The 14,885-nt window shown below is 39.8% G+C and overlaps 1 long non-coding RNA gene across 1 annotated transcript in view; it reads right to left on the reverse strand.

Annotated features, from left to right (window-relative positions):
- Positions 1-14,161, reverse strand: part of LOC138899449 (uncharacterized) — a 30,745-nt gene extending 16,584 nt beyond the window's left edge. Inside the window, exons 1-2 of the long non-coding RNA XR_011411083.1 lie at positions 14,135-14,161; positions 2,846-2,913 (exon numbers count right to left, since the gene is read on the reverse strand). This is a non-coding gene — a long non-coding RNA (uncharacterized lncRNA). The remainder of the gene's footprint in view (positions 1-2,845; positions 2,914-14,134) is intronic.
- Between the last annotated feature and the right edge of the window lie 724 nt (positions 14,162-14,885).

The following is a 14,885-nucleotide window of genomic DNA, read 5'->3' on the forward strand; positions in this document are numbered from 1 at the left end:
CCCTCTCCTTGCCAATTATGGTCATTGGCAGTGAAGTTATTTAGAAAGAGTTGTATTTCACTATACGGCCTCGCCATGCAACTACCCCCACAAGCTGAGTCAAGATTCATCTTTGATGCTTCATCTAACCCATCAACAAAAGTGTGACCCAATACCTCATCAGTCTGACAATGATGCGGGCAGTCTCTGAGTAGCTTCTTGTATCTTTCCCAAGCTTGACGAAGTGTCTCACCATCCCGTTGTTGGAACCCAAGAATTTGGCTTCTCAGCGATTTTGTCTTCTTAGTAGGGAAAAACTTGATTAGAAATTTCCTTGCTAAATCATCCCAAGTGTGGATTGAGTTTGCGGGCTCCTTTTGCAACCATTCCTTAGCTTCCCCCAACAGTGAAAAGAGAAATAATGTCAGCCTAACATAGTCCTTGGAAACGTTCGGATAGTTGTAAGTGTCCGTAATTTCCAAGAAGTTCTGAATGTGCCTCTGCGGGTCTTCATGAGATAGACCCATATATTGTCCTGTGGATTGAATCAGTTGTACAATGTACTGTTTGAGTTCAAAATGCCCCGTGATGTCAGGCTTCACTATAGCTTGAGTCATATTAGCAAGATTAGGCCTTGCGGCTTCTATCACCGGACGCTCTTCATTACCTGCCATCTCTATTGGCTGTGGTTGAACTACGATGTCCAACTCCCTTTTTATTCTTGTTCTAGCTTCGACTTCCTTTCTCACTCTATGAAGTGTTCGTTCAATTTCTGGATCAAAAGGAAGTAGGTTGTTTGCACTTCTACTCCTCCGCATTCAAGAGAAGAGCCTGTGTTAACACAAACAAGGCAAACTGAAAATTAAAACTTGAACAAATAGGTAATAACAGCTTAACTCAGTCAAGTAGCTAATTTCTAGATCCCCGGCAACTGCGCCAAAAACTTGTTGGGACAAAACACACTCACGCAAGTATACGTGGTCGTCAAGTAATAGAGTAGTGAATAGAGTATCGTTCCTACGAGGACTTATGATTAACTTTTGACTAATTCAAACTCAAATAGCTTATCGATTCAAGCGATTTCTTATAAAATAGATAATTGTCTAATTTACTACCTAAAGACTATCAAGTAATAGAATACCAGAAATCAATACCACACTTAAATAGTTTTAAATAACAATCAATGGGAGATAATATTCCAGGGTCACGGGTTATTTAACAATCATGTTGCATTCTTAGCTTAAAATAACTAATTGATTTATCGGGATTGTTGGTTCACAGGGTTGATATTACTCATAAGAATCTGTCGAGTCCTTACTCGCCTATTCAAGCTAACTTAATACCTATATGTCTATGGAATTAAACTTAACAAGAAAGCATTTACAATTCCTGTATTGCAACCGAGCAAGGCAATTAGGTATATGTCTATCCCAATTGCGGATCCTTTCCCCGATGCCCGGGTTTAAGAACTTTCTCTATTTAATTCTATATGCAATCTAGAGTTCCCACTTTCGAGTTCAACTCTAGATTCGTAGATAGTATTTCACTGTTAGCTACTCAGCAAAATAATTAAAAACAGAATTAAATAAACAACCCAATATGATAAAATCAACTTCGTTAATTTACACTTCAAACATCAACATTCATGTATACCCATGACCCTAGAACAATAGGGTTCTTAGCCACTCATATTCAGGCAATCATCAAAAACTCACAAGAGTGCATAAGAATCAATAAAAGAAAGAGAGAATAGGAACTCAAGACGAATTCCGTGGTTTAAGAACTTTGTTGTGGCTTTTCCCCCCTCTCCAATATGTTAGATGACCTAAAGGAGGCATTTTTGGCTTATATATTGCGTACAAAAATCGTGGGCCAAAGTTCTCCTATTCCTAGTCCAAATCGGCTTCAGGGATTGATGCTAAGGTGGATGCGTCGCATCCACCTCGTCCTCCATTTCAGCTTTGCCTGCGAGGGTGGATGCGACACATCCAACCCTAATTCCTCCATCTCAGCTTTGCCCAGGTGTGGATGCTATGGCGGATGCTCTGGGCCGACTTCACTGCTAAGGGTGCACGGAATCTGATCTTTTTCTAGATTGGATGCGATGCGTCCAATCTCTCTTCCTTTACCTAGAGCACCTTTTCTTCATATTTTTGCACTCTAAACACCCTAATTTACCACACACAACTCAATTAGTCATAAAACCAATAATTAAACCATGTTGGGCATTTTAAAGATCAAATAACATCAAGAAGAGTTAAAACATGGATAAAGTAACATCGACACATATCGAAATATGCCAAATATCAATTAGCAAAGACTGCAGACTCGACAAAACAAAATCATAGGAGTAAACGCCTGTTTCACTAATAGTAAGGTAACAACATGCACAAGAACATACGTACAAGAACTTCTTGAATTCTAGTTAAATCAGTGCTTACTATCTCTATATAAATAGTTAAACAGATATAAAAAAAAAGGATTAATCTGCCGTAAAAAAAGTTAGATCAACACTATAGCCCATGGGCAAACATCTGCAACAAAAGTTAGATCAACAATGCACTCTGTTTGATAACTCTGTATATGACCCATAATCCTGAGTACACATTTTTATCATGTAATTATGTTGTCTACCTTAAGAGAACTTATAAAAAAGACTGAGTACTAATCTTTACCTTGTTGCGAGAACTATCTATATCTTCAACTTAGTTTTCGTAAGTTATAAGTTAAAACATACAAGAATCCAACATCTAATGACAAATTCACATTATTAGGAGGTAACTAAATACTAAGAAAGAATAAATCTACCTTTAAAAAAAGAATACTGCACAAAAAAAAGCATAAAGTTAACTGACAAGAATTATACCTATCAAATATTGTTTTGTCGACCTCGATCCCAATAACTTCACCAGCTGTTTTAGATCCCTCGGGTACCTATCAAGGCCATATATACTATTTAGGTTAATATTGATGTTTGGCATATTTCGATATGTGTTGATGTTACTTTACCTATGTTTTAACCGCTTCTTGATGTTATTTGATCTTTAAAATGCCCAACATGGTTTAATTATTGGTTTTATGACTAATTGAGTTGTATGTGGTGAATTAGGGTGTTTGGAGTGCAAAAATATGAAGAAAAGGTGCTCTAGGTAGAGGAAAAGAGATTGGATGCGTCGCATCCAATCTAGAAAAAAATCAGATTTCGTGCACCCTTAGCAGTGAAGTCAGCCCATAGCATCCGCCATAGCATCCGCACCTAGGAAAAGCTGAGATGGAGGAACAAGGGTTGGATGCTTCGCATCCACCCTCGCATGCAAAGCTGAGAAGTAGAGGACGAGGTGGATGCGTCGCATCCACCCTCGCATGTGAAGCTGAGAAATGGAGAACGAGTTGGATGCGTCGCATCCACCTTAGCATCAATCCCTGAAGCCGATTTGGACTAGGAATAGGAGAACTTTGGCCCACGATTTTTGTACGCAATATATAAGCCAAAAATGCCTCCTTTAGGTCATCTAACATATTGGAGAGGGGGGAAAAGCCACAACAAAGTTCTTAAACCACGGAATTCGTCTTGAGTTCCTATTCTCTTTTTCTTTTATTGATTCTTATGCACTCTTGTGAGTTTTTGATGATTGCCTGAATATGAGTGGCTAAGAACCCTATTGTTCTAGGGTCATGGGTATACATGAATGTTGATGTTTGAAGTTTAATTTGACGAAGTTGATTTTATCATATTGGGTTATTTATTTAATTCTATTTTTAATTATTTTGATGAGTAGCTAACAGTGAAATACTATCTACGAATCTAGAGTTGAACTCGAAAGTGGAAACTCTAGATTGCATATAGAATTAAATAGAGCAAGTTCTTAAACCCGGGCATCGGGGAAAGGATTCACAATTGGGATAGACATATACCTAATTGCCTTGCTCGGTTGCAATACAGGAATTGTAAATGCGTTCTTGTTAAATTTAATTCCATAGACATATATGTATTAAGTTAGCTTGAATAGGTGAGTAAGGGCTCGACAGATTCTTATGAGTAATATCAACCCTGTGAACCAACAATCCAGATAAATCAATTAGTTATTTTAAGCTAAGAATGCAACATGATTGTTAAATAACCCGTGACCCTGGAATATTATCTCCCATTAATTGTTATTTAAAACTATTTAAGTGTTGTGTTGATTTCTAGTATTTCATTACTTGATAGTCTTTAGGTAGTAAATTAGACAATTATCTATTTTATAAGAAATCGCTTGAATCGATAAGCTATTTGAGTTTAAATTAGTCAAAAGTTAATCATAAGTCCTCGTGGGAACGATACTCTATTCACTACTCTATTACTTGCGACCAAACGCACCTTCTCTCTTCTCTCGCGTACAGGTATGTATTTCTCTTCTCTTTGTTCTTTTTCTTTACTCTCCTCACTCCCCTCTCTTTTCTCTCTCGCTGGTAGCAACAGAACCTCCGCCCCAAATTCCCCTAGGCTAAGTTTACCAATTAAAGGTCACACATGTCGTTCCTGTTGGTTGTCGTTCCTGTTGGCTCCTGTTGGTTGTAATGGTTGCGAGATGATAAACTATAATTCCCTTCATCTCGTTAATTTTGGGAGGGTAGTCGAATTACCCCACTGATAGAAGAAACTAGGCACAATTGTTGCATATCACCTGTTCGACGAATTGCCCGAGAGGTAAATTTAGGCGTCGGTGAAGTCTGAGTAACCGAGCAACATTAGTCTATGCTAGTGAATAAGTGTGAAGTTGTTTGTGTTGATTGTGTACAGCAATGTTTTGAGCCTATGATATATTGTCTAAATAAATTGAACATCCGGCACATGCTAGACATCGTGAATTATAAAGTGTTACTCGATTTAAATTGTGTGAGCGCTATGCGTAATGATATGTCGTGAGAATAAGTGTGGGGTCGAGTGAGGTGTTATGTGCAATTGAACATGGTTAGGGAGCGTCGCTCGGATAAACCTCATGTTGGGCATAATGATATCTATATAGCGCAATGCTTATTTGTAAAATTTGAATAGAGTATCACATCCCTGCTGAAAGCCATGAGCTATAGTTTCATGAAGTATTGAATGGCATGAATCTGCGCATGATTGGAAGTGCAAGCTGTTGCAACTGCTTTATAGCTAAACTTCACTGTTTTATACGCTAATTGTTGATTTCTTTGCATTGCAGGTACTCAGGTTCATAAATGGCAGCAACGAGTAAACCATCCAAGCAACAAGACAAAGATAATAACAAACAACCACCCAAAAAGCCCACCGGAAAGGCAACAAGTGCTCCAAATCCACAGAAAAAAAGGAAGCGGACTGACAAAGAAAAGGAACTGCAGCCTATGCAGTTAATTGATGATTCAGAGCAAGAAGAAGAGGAACCATTAGTCAGGAGGACAATGAAGAAGGGTATTACAACAACATCATTAAATCCACCAAGCAAAGGGATAGAGATAAGAGAGCCTGTGACATACCAGAGAAAAGCCTCCAAAAAGAGTGATCCGACTAATAAAGGAAAGGAGAAGATTACTGCATAATCTAAGTCCGAATCCGATTCGGATAATGACCTTCTACATGTCGACATGAGTGATGAAGATGAGGGTGAACCCATAGACCGAGTTGCTTGGGAGAAGAACTTTGTTAATGAGAAGGAATTCCGAGCCTATAATAAGATACTGGGTTCAAAGAAGTACATTCCAGAAAAGCCGATCAACATCGGAACACTTAAGAAAAAGTACCCAGAGTTTCTAAAATCAATTCGAGAGGTGCAACAATGGGGACCCATCTTCAAGGGTCACGGCAAAACCAACCTCACTATCATTAGAGAGCTTTACGCCAATTAGCGTCACTCCAGGGGGGACATTGTGAGAGTACGAGGAGTAGATATTAATGTGTCAGCTGAAGCTCTGAATAATTTCTTCGGGGTGCCACACACACTAACAGATAGGTTTGACTCCATATGCAAAATACCAGATTATGCACACATTAAGTCTGTTATATGCCCTACCAGGAAGGATGCAAATTGGAAGCATGGGGGTATGGAGTACCATTCTATAACCAAGGAATTCATGAATTTAGAGCCACACGTGCTAACGCACTCATGAATTTACCTCTCGGGCAATTCGTCGAACAGGTGATATGCAACAATTGTGCCTAGTTTCTTCTATCAGTGGGGTAATTCGACTACCCTCCCAAAATTAATGAGATGAAGGGAATTATAGTTTATCATCTCGCAACCATTACAATCAACAGGAACCAACAGGAACGACACCCAACAGGAAAGACAACCAACATGAACGACATGTGTGACCTTTAAATTGGTAAACTTAACCTAGGGGAATTTGGGGCGGGGGTTCTGTTGCTACCAGCGAGAGAGAAAAGAGAGGGGAGTGAGGAGAGTAAAGAAAAAGAACAAAGAGAAGAGAAATACATACCTGTACGCGAGAGAAGAGAGAAGGTGCGTTTGGTCGCAAGTGAGACGAGAGGGGAGTTTTTATATTAGAATTGTGTTTTTGGCCTAAGATGTGTTAAAATATAACACTTACCTGTGCGTGCGAGCTTGGACGTGACGCATCCCCACTGCTTTATCTAAAAATTGGTTGGACGCGACGCGGACGCGATAGGCAGACTTCACTGCCTTGAGCAATTGGTCCATCAATGTTTTCAGGCTGAGGGGGATGCGACGCATCCGCCTCGTTTTCCCATATCTAGACCCTTTTGTTTTTTTTTGTTTTTTTTTTAATTTTTTTTTATATACATAAATGATCTAATTCCTACAAAACAATGAACTAACTAACTTGGGTGACCTCCCAAGAAGCGCCTGATTTAACATCGCGGCATGACGCAACATGTACTTCATGCCTCCACTAAATCCATCGAGGTCTTGTGACGTACAATGTCACCACCCCAATAGTGTTTTACTCTCTGGCCATTTAACAAGAATGTTGCATTGGAACCCGTATCACGCAATTCCACCACACCATGAGGTTTCACACTAACCAATTCAAACGGACCCGACCATCGAGATTTAAGCTTTCATGGAAAAACCTTTAGCCTTGAATTAAACAAGAGAACTTCTTGACCTGGCTCAAACTCACGATGCTGGATGTGCTTATCATGCCATGTTTTGGTCTTTTCTTTATACAATTTGGCATTTTCATACGCATGCATCGAAACTCATCAACCTCGTTGAGTTGTAGCAATCTCTTCTCACCGGCCAAGTCCATCTCCATATTTAGCTTTTTAATCGCCCAATATGCTTTGTGCTCAAGCTCGATGGGCAAATGGCACGCCTTTCCATAAACCAACCTGTATGGAGAAGTACCTATGGGGGTCTTGTATGCAGTGCGATACGCCCATAATGCGTCATCCAGCTTCCCGGCCCAGTCCTTTCTATTCCCACTTACTATTTTTTCCAAAATCTGCTTTACCTTTCTGTTGGAAACTTCTACTTGACCACTCGTTTGGGGATGATAGGCAGTGGAAACTTTGTGCTTAACTCCATATTTTACAAGAATATTATTCAGCAATTTGTTACAAAAGTGAGTTCCCCCGTCGCTTATCAACACTCTTGGAGTCCCAAAACGTGTGAAGATGTGCTTCTTTACAAAGCTAACCACTACCTTTGCATCATTAGTAGGAAGAGCAATGGCCTCCACCCACTTAGAAACATAGTCAACCGCCACAAAGATGTACCTGTGCCCATTAGAATATGGGAACGGTCCCATGAAATCAATCCCCCAAACATCAAAAAGCTCTACTGCCAGAATATTTTGCAAGGGCATCTCGTGCTTCCTCGTGATAGTTTCGGTTCTTTGGCATCTATCACAATTTTTAACAAAGGCATGTGCATCCTTAAATAATTTTGGCCAATAGAAACCTGATTGTAGCACTTTTTGGGCGGTTCTATCCCCGCCGTGATGACCTCCATATGGCGAAGCATGGCAGTCATGCATTATAGCATTCATCTCTTCCTCAGGAACACACCTTCGCACCAACTGATCTCCGCACTGCCTATATAAGAATTCCTCATCCCACATGTAGAGGCTTACATCATGTAAGAATCTTCTTCTATTGTTAGGTGTCAATTCTAGTGGCGTGACCCCACTTGCAATAAAATTCACATAATCTGCATACCATGGGGCTTCACCTAAGGTGACTGCTAATAATTGCTCATCAGGAAATGTTTCTTTGATTGGCCCTCCTTCAGCTACATGGTTCCGACTTTCTAATCTGGACAAGTGATCAGCCACTTGATTTTCTGTCCCTTTTCGATCTCGGATCTCTAAGTCAAATTCTTGCAAGAGGAGGACCCAACGAATCAGCCTCGGCTTGGCATCTTTCTTTTCAAACAAGTATCTAATAGCTGAATGATCTGTGTAGACGATGACTTTGGTTCCCACTAGATAGGATCTGAACTTGTCAAACGCCCACACCACTGCAAGAAACTGCTTTTCAGTAACTGTATAATTCATCTGAGCTGGATTCATAGTTTTGCTCGCATAATAAATGGAGTGAAAGATTTTATCCCTCCTTTGCCCCAAAACCGCTCTGATTGCTATGTAACTTGCATCGCACATCAACTCAAATGGTTGTGCCCAATCTGGGCCAATGATAATTGGTGCATTCACCAATCTTCCCTTCAGCTCCTCAAATGCTTTCAGACATGCATCATCAAACTTGAAGGTGACATCTTTCTCTAGGAGCCTGCATATCGGAGAAGAAATTTTCGAGAAATCTTTAATAAATCGACGATAAAAACCTGCATGGCCCAAGAAACTGCGAATGCCTTTGACGGATGTCGGTGGGGGAAATTTTTCAATCACCTCCACCTTTGCTTTATCCACCTGTAGACCATCTTTTGACACCTTGTGCCCCAAAACAATACCTTCACGTACCATGAAATGGCACTTTTCCCAATTTAGCACCAAGTTCGTCTCTTTACACCTAGCAAGCACTTTATCAAGGTTCATCAAACAACTATCAAAATAAAATCCAAACACAGAAAAATCATCCATGAACACTTCTACAAATCTTTCAACCATGTGAGTAAAAATAGCCATCATACACCTTTGAAAAATCGCAGGTGCATTACAAAGACCAAAGGGCATTCTCTTGAACGCATACGTGCCATAAGGACACATAAATGTAGTTTTATCTTGGTCCTCTGGGGCTATAGCAATCTGATTATACCCCAAATAACCGTCCAGGAAACAGTAGTATTCCTGGCCAGCTAACCTATCAAGCATTTGGTCAATAAAGGGAAGGGGAAAGTGGTCATTCGGGGTGGCATTGTTCAATTTTCTATAATCTATGCAAATTCTCTATCCAGTGACAATTCTTGTAGGAATTAAGTCATTATTTTCATTAACTACTACAGTCATCCCCCCTTTCTTCGGCACACATTGAACGGGGCTTACCTATTTACTATCAGTGATTGGAAATACAATACCTGCATCAAGCCACTTAATCACTTCTTTTCTTACCACTTCTTTCATGATTGGATTTAGTCGGCGTTGATGCTCTACACTTGGCTTGTGTCCGTCCTCCATGAGAATTTTGTGCATGCAGAAAGCTGGACTAATGCCTTTAATGTCAGACATTGTCCACCCAATTGCTCGCTTGTGCTCACGTAGCACCCTCAATAGCTTTTCTTCCTGCAATTTAGACAAGTGAGAAGAAACAATAACAGGTAAAGTGTCAGAACTACCCAAATAAGCATATTGAAGGTGAGGGGGTAGGGTTTTAAGCTCCAATTTTGGAGCTTCGTCAATTGACGGCCTTGGACGGGGGCCACTAGGCCTATTCAGGGGCTCAAACGGGTGTATTCCTTGCATGTAAGGACATGATGCAGCTAGGATATGCATCATCTCCTTAACCTCATCATCAATCATCAAGCTATCAAACAACATAATTGCTTTTTCTAGAGAGTCGTCTAGATATACACTCGTGTCGAGAAGTTGCGCATCCACCTCCACAACAGATATCATAGAGAGCTCCTCATAGTGGCGGGGAAGTTGGATTGCTTTGTAGACATTGAAGACTGCTTCCTCGTTGCCCACCCTCATAATCATTTTCCCTTCTCTCACTTTAATTATTGCATCACCAGTAGCCAAGAGAGGTCGTCCCAATATGATTGGAACTTGTTCATCAGCCTCAAAATCCAGAATAATGAAGTCAGCTGGGAAGATAAATTTCCCAATTTGCAGCAGCACATCTTCAATCACTCCTTCAGGGTAGGCTATAGACCTATCAGCTAATTGCAACATCACAGTGGTTGGTCTCGGAGCTCCCAGACCCAATTGCTTAAACAAGGACAATGGCATCAGATTTATGCTCACACCCAAATCACAAAGAGCACGACCCACATCAATATTACTGATTCGCACTGGAATGGTGAAGCTGCCAGGATCCTTAAGCTTTTCAGGAAGCTTGTTTTGGACCCTTGAAGTGCACTCCTCACTAAGTGCATTTGTCTCGAACTCAGTCAATTTCCTCTTGTGAGCCACTATATCTTTTATGTACTTAGCATACTTTGGAATTTCACGAAGTACATCCACTAATGGAATATTTAATTGAACCTGACTCAACATAGAGAGAAATTTGTTTAACATGCGATTGTCATTCTTTTTCTGCAATCTCTGGGGAAAAGGTGGTGGTGGCCTTGCAGCCTCTATTCACTCTGAACTTGCATCATTATTCTTTGACTCGTGTATTACCTTAGGGGTCAGCTCCTCCTCAGGTATAGGTTTGTCCTTTCTCTTCTTTGGCATTTCCTCTAGTTCCCTCCCATTTCTAAGTGTAACTGCATTAACTTGAGGGTTCTTCTCTGTATCACTGAGAAGAGATCCTGTAGGTCTAGTATTTTGATTTGCTGCTAACTGCCCCATTTGCCTCTCAAGATTTCTGAAATCGGTCCTGAGCTGTTGATTGTCTAGCAACAACTTTTTTAGCAAGTCATTCGTACTCTCTTCTATTTGTTGGGGTGGCTTCTGAGGCTGATTAAAATTTCTTTGAGGCCTATACTGATTCTGATTCTATTGATTTCAGCCCCATGAGAAGTTAGGATGATTCCTCCAATTTGGATTGTAAGTGTTCCCATATTGTGCATGTTGATTCATTGGACCTCTATTTTGTTGCCCCACATAGTATATAGATTAAGGATTCGTGGGGCACATGTCACTCATATGACTGTCACCACATATTTCGCAACAAATAGACATCTGTTGTACATGTTGTATTTGTTGTGTTGTCATTCGGTTCATCTGATTTGCCAGCTTTGCAATATCTGCTCTCATGGCTGAGAGGTCATCAAAGTCCAACCAACCCGGTTGACTTCTGTTTAATTGCTGTTCTTGCATCCCCATCTCCTTGACAATTATGATCATTAGCTGTGAAGTTGTTTAGCAAGAGTTGAATTTCACTGTACGACCTCGCCATGCAACTACCCCCACAAGCTGAATCCAGATTCATCTTTGATGCCTCGTCTAGCCCATCAACAAAAGTGTGACCCAATACCTCATCAGTCTGACAATGATGCGGGCAGTCTCTGAGTAGCTTCTTGTATCTTTCCCAAGCTTGACGAAGTGTCTCGCCATCCCGTTGTTGGAACCCAAGAATTTGGCTCCTCAGCGACTTTGTCTTCTTAGTTGGGAAAAACTTGATCAGGAATTTCCTTGCTAGATCATCCCAAGTGTGGATAGAGTTCGCGGGCTCCTTTTGCAACCATTCTTTAGCTTCCCCCAACAGTGAAAAAGGGAATAGTGTCAGCCTGACATAGTCCTTGGAGACGTTCGGATAATTGTAAGTGTCCGTGATTTCCAAGAAGTTCTGAATATGCCTCTGCGGGTCCTCATGAGATAGACCCACATATTGTCCTGTGGACTGAATCAGCTGTACCATGTACTGTTTGAGTTCAAAATGCCCAGTGATATCAGGCTTCACAATAGCCTGAGTCATATTCGCAAGATTGGGCCTTGCGGCTTCAATTACCGGACGCTCTTCATTGCCTGCCATATCTATTGGCTGTGGTTGGACTGCGATGTCCAACTCTCTTTCTATTCTCGTTCTAGCTTCGTGTTCCCTTCTCACTCTATGTAGTGTTCGTTCGATTTCTGGATCAAGAGGAATGAGGTTGTTTGCACTTCTACTCCTCTGCATTCGAGAGAAGACCCTGCGTTGACACAAACCAGGCAAACTGAAAATTAAAACTTGAAAACAAATATCTAATAAAAGCTTAACTTAGTCACGTAGCTAATTTCTAAGTCCCCGGCAACGGCGCCAAAAACTTGTTGCGACCAAACACACTCACGCAAGTATACGCGGTCGTCAAGTAATAAAGTGACTAAAAGTCGGATGTCGAACCCACGAGGACTTATGATTAACTATTAACTAAATTAGACTATCCTAATTATCTAAACAAGAATTAAACCTAAAAATATTTTATTCTAAACTAATTAAATAAGAAAATATAAATAATGAACTTTGAACAGAGAAAGAGCAGATTTTTATGATATCAATGTAATGAAAACGATCTAGGGTTATGGGCTATCTAACAATCCTATTGTATTCTTCAATTGAATTGACCGACTAATTTATCTAGCTTATTGGTTGACAGGGTTAATATTGCTCATAAGAATCTGTCGAGTTCTTACTCGCCTATTCAAGCTAACCTAACGCCTATATGTCTATGGAGTTAGAATCAACAAAAATGCATTTATAATTCCTGTAAATCAACCAAGCATATCCTAACCACGAATACGTTCCCCGATGCTCGAGTTCAAGAACTTGCTCTACTCAATCCTATATGCAATCTAGAATTCCCACTTTCGAGTTCAATTCTAGATTCGTAGATAGTATTCAATTGGTGATCAAGCAATTAAATAATTAAGCGCAAGATTGAATAAATAAACCAATATGATAAATCAAGAAGGCAAAATCAATACCCGAACAACAATAGTCATGAAAGAACCACAACCCTAGAACAATAGGGTTCTTAGCCACTCATATTCAGGCAATCATCAAATACTCACAAGAGTGCATAAGAATCAATAAAAGAAAGAGAGAATAGGAACTCAAGACGAATTCCGTGGTTTAAGAACTTTGTTGTGGCTTTTCCCTCCTCTCCAATATGTTAGATGACCTAAAGGAGGCGTTTTTGGCTTATATATTGCGTACAAAAGTCGTGGGCCAAAGTTCTCCTATTCCTAGTTCAAATCGGCTTCAGGGATTAATGCTAAGGTGGATGCGACGCATCCACCTCGTCCTCCATTTCTCAGCTTCACATGCGAGGGTGGATGCGACGCATCCACCTCGTCCTCTACTTCTCAGCTTTGCATGCGAGGGTGGATGCGACGCATCCAACCTTTGTTCCTCTATCTCAGCTTTGCCCAGGTGCGGATACTATGGCGGATGCTATGGGCCGACTTCACTGCTAAGGGTGCACGAAATCTGATATTTTTCTAGATTGGATGCGACGCATCCAATCTCTCTTCCTCTACCTAGAGCACTTTTTCTTTATATTTTTGCACTCCAAACACCCTAATTCACCACACACAACTCAATTAGTCATAAAACCAATAATTAAACTATGTTGGGCATTTTAAAGATCAAATAACATCAAGAAGCGATTAAAATATGGGTAAAGTAACATCAACACATATCGAAATATGCCAAACATCAAATATTAGCAGAACAATAACTAAACATGTCAAAATTAAGTGCATGCAATCTAAATACCTAAGAGAGCAGAAAAATTAAAACAAATATAAACCTAATTGAACAGAAAAGTAACAAATATTAACACAATCGATTGACAGAATGAATCATCTTCTAATCGCTTTCAATGATAGTAATGTAGACAGCAATATTTTTACTCTTCGTTTTCATTATATCTTTAATCGCTTTCAATTGACAGAATGAATCATCGATTATCGGATTGAGAAAAAAAATTAGAATAAGAATTGGGAAAAATCGCTAAACTTTCAAACATGCATGAACCCTAATATGAAAGAGAAGATAAACATTGGAGAAACAGACAGAACGCTTAAAAAAAGCTTTTAGTACCAAATCTGCATCATTACCAAGAGATTACTGAAGCTGCTCGTGCTAAACAAATTCTGACTATAGAGAGAGTTGGAAACTTACTTGTTCTGATTTGAATTTCTTTTCTTTTTTTCAATTAGCTGTAGAAATAGAAATAGAGAATTATGAGAGAGAGAGAGAGAGAGAGAGAGAGAGAAGAAGAAGAAGAAGTTATGATCGATTGGAGAAAAAGGGATTTGGGATTTTGGAGCATCCGAGAGACCCCAATGAGGGAGTTAAACAAAATCTGGAGGGAGACCTAAATATAATGAGTGGGAAATACTAAAATATATTGAGGGACAAAAATAAATACTTTGAAGAATTAGCGGTAGTTCAAACCGCTGTAATATAGGTTAAACCGTTGTTATAATAATACTAAATAATGGCGAATTAAAAATGCCATTTTATGTTCCATTTTGTGGCTGTTCTTGGAAACTGCCGTAATATGTCTGCCGTAATTACTCTGGTTTTTTGTAGTGCCCTGAGGACCTATTTCTCTTTCTCCCCTTCAATTTTTCTTCCCCCTTTTGGCATCATATAAAGAATATATGCAAGTAAACGCAAAAAAAAGTTCAGCAAAGTTAACTCATGTCACTTGTGGGCACACAACATAGCTAAAAATAGAGCACAAGAGTATAACATGCATAACAAAAAGACTAAGATCTCATTGATTAATTTGAGAAGCAAAACATAGGCAGTAGTACCATTGTTACAAAACCTCCACACAATAAACAAACTTAAAGTACCACTGTCGTATAAACAACAAGCCAAAACCAGACACTAGGACTAAGACAAGCACAAATAAATTGGACAC

Source organism: Nicotiana tomentosiformis, chromosome 9 (assembly GCF_000390325.3).
Source record: "Nicotiana tomentosiformis chromosome 9, ASM39032v3, whole genome shotgun sequence".
NCBI classification, from domain to species: Eukaryota; Viridiplantae; Streptophyta; class Magnoliopsida; order Solanales; family Solanaceae; genus Nicotiana; species Nicotiana tomentosiformis.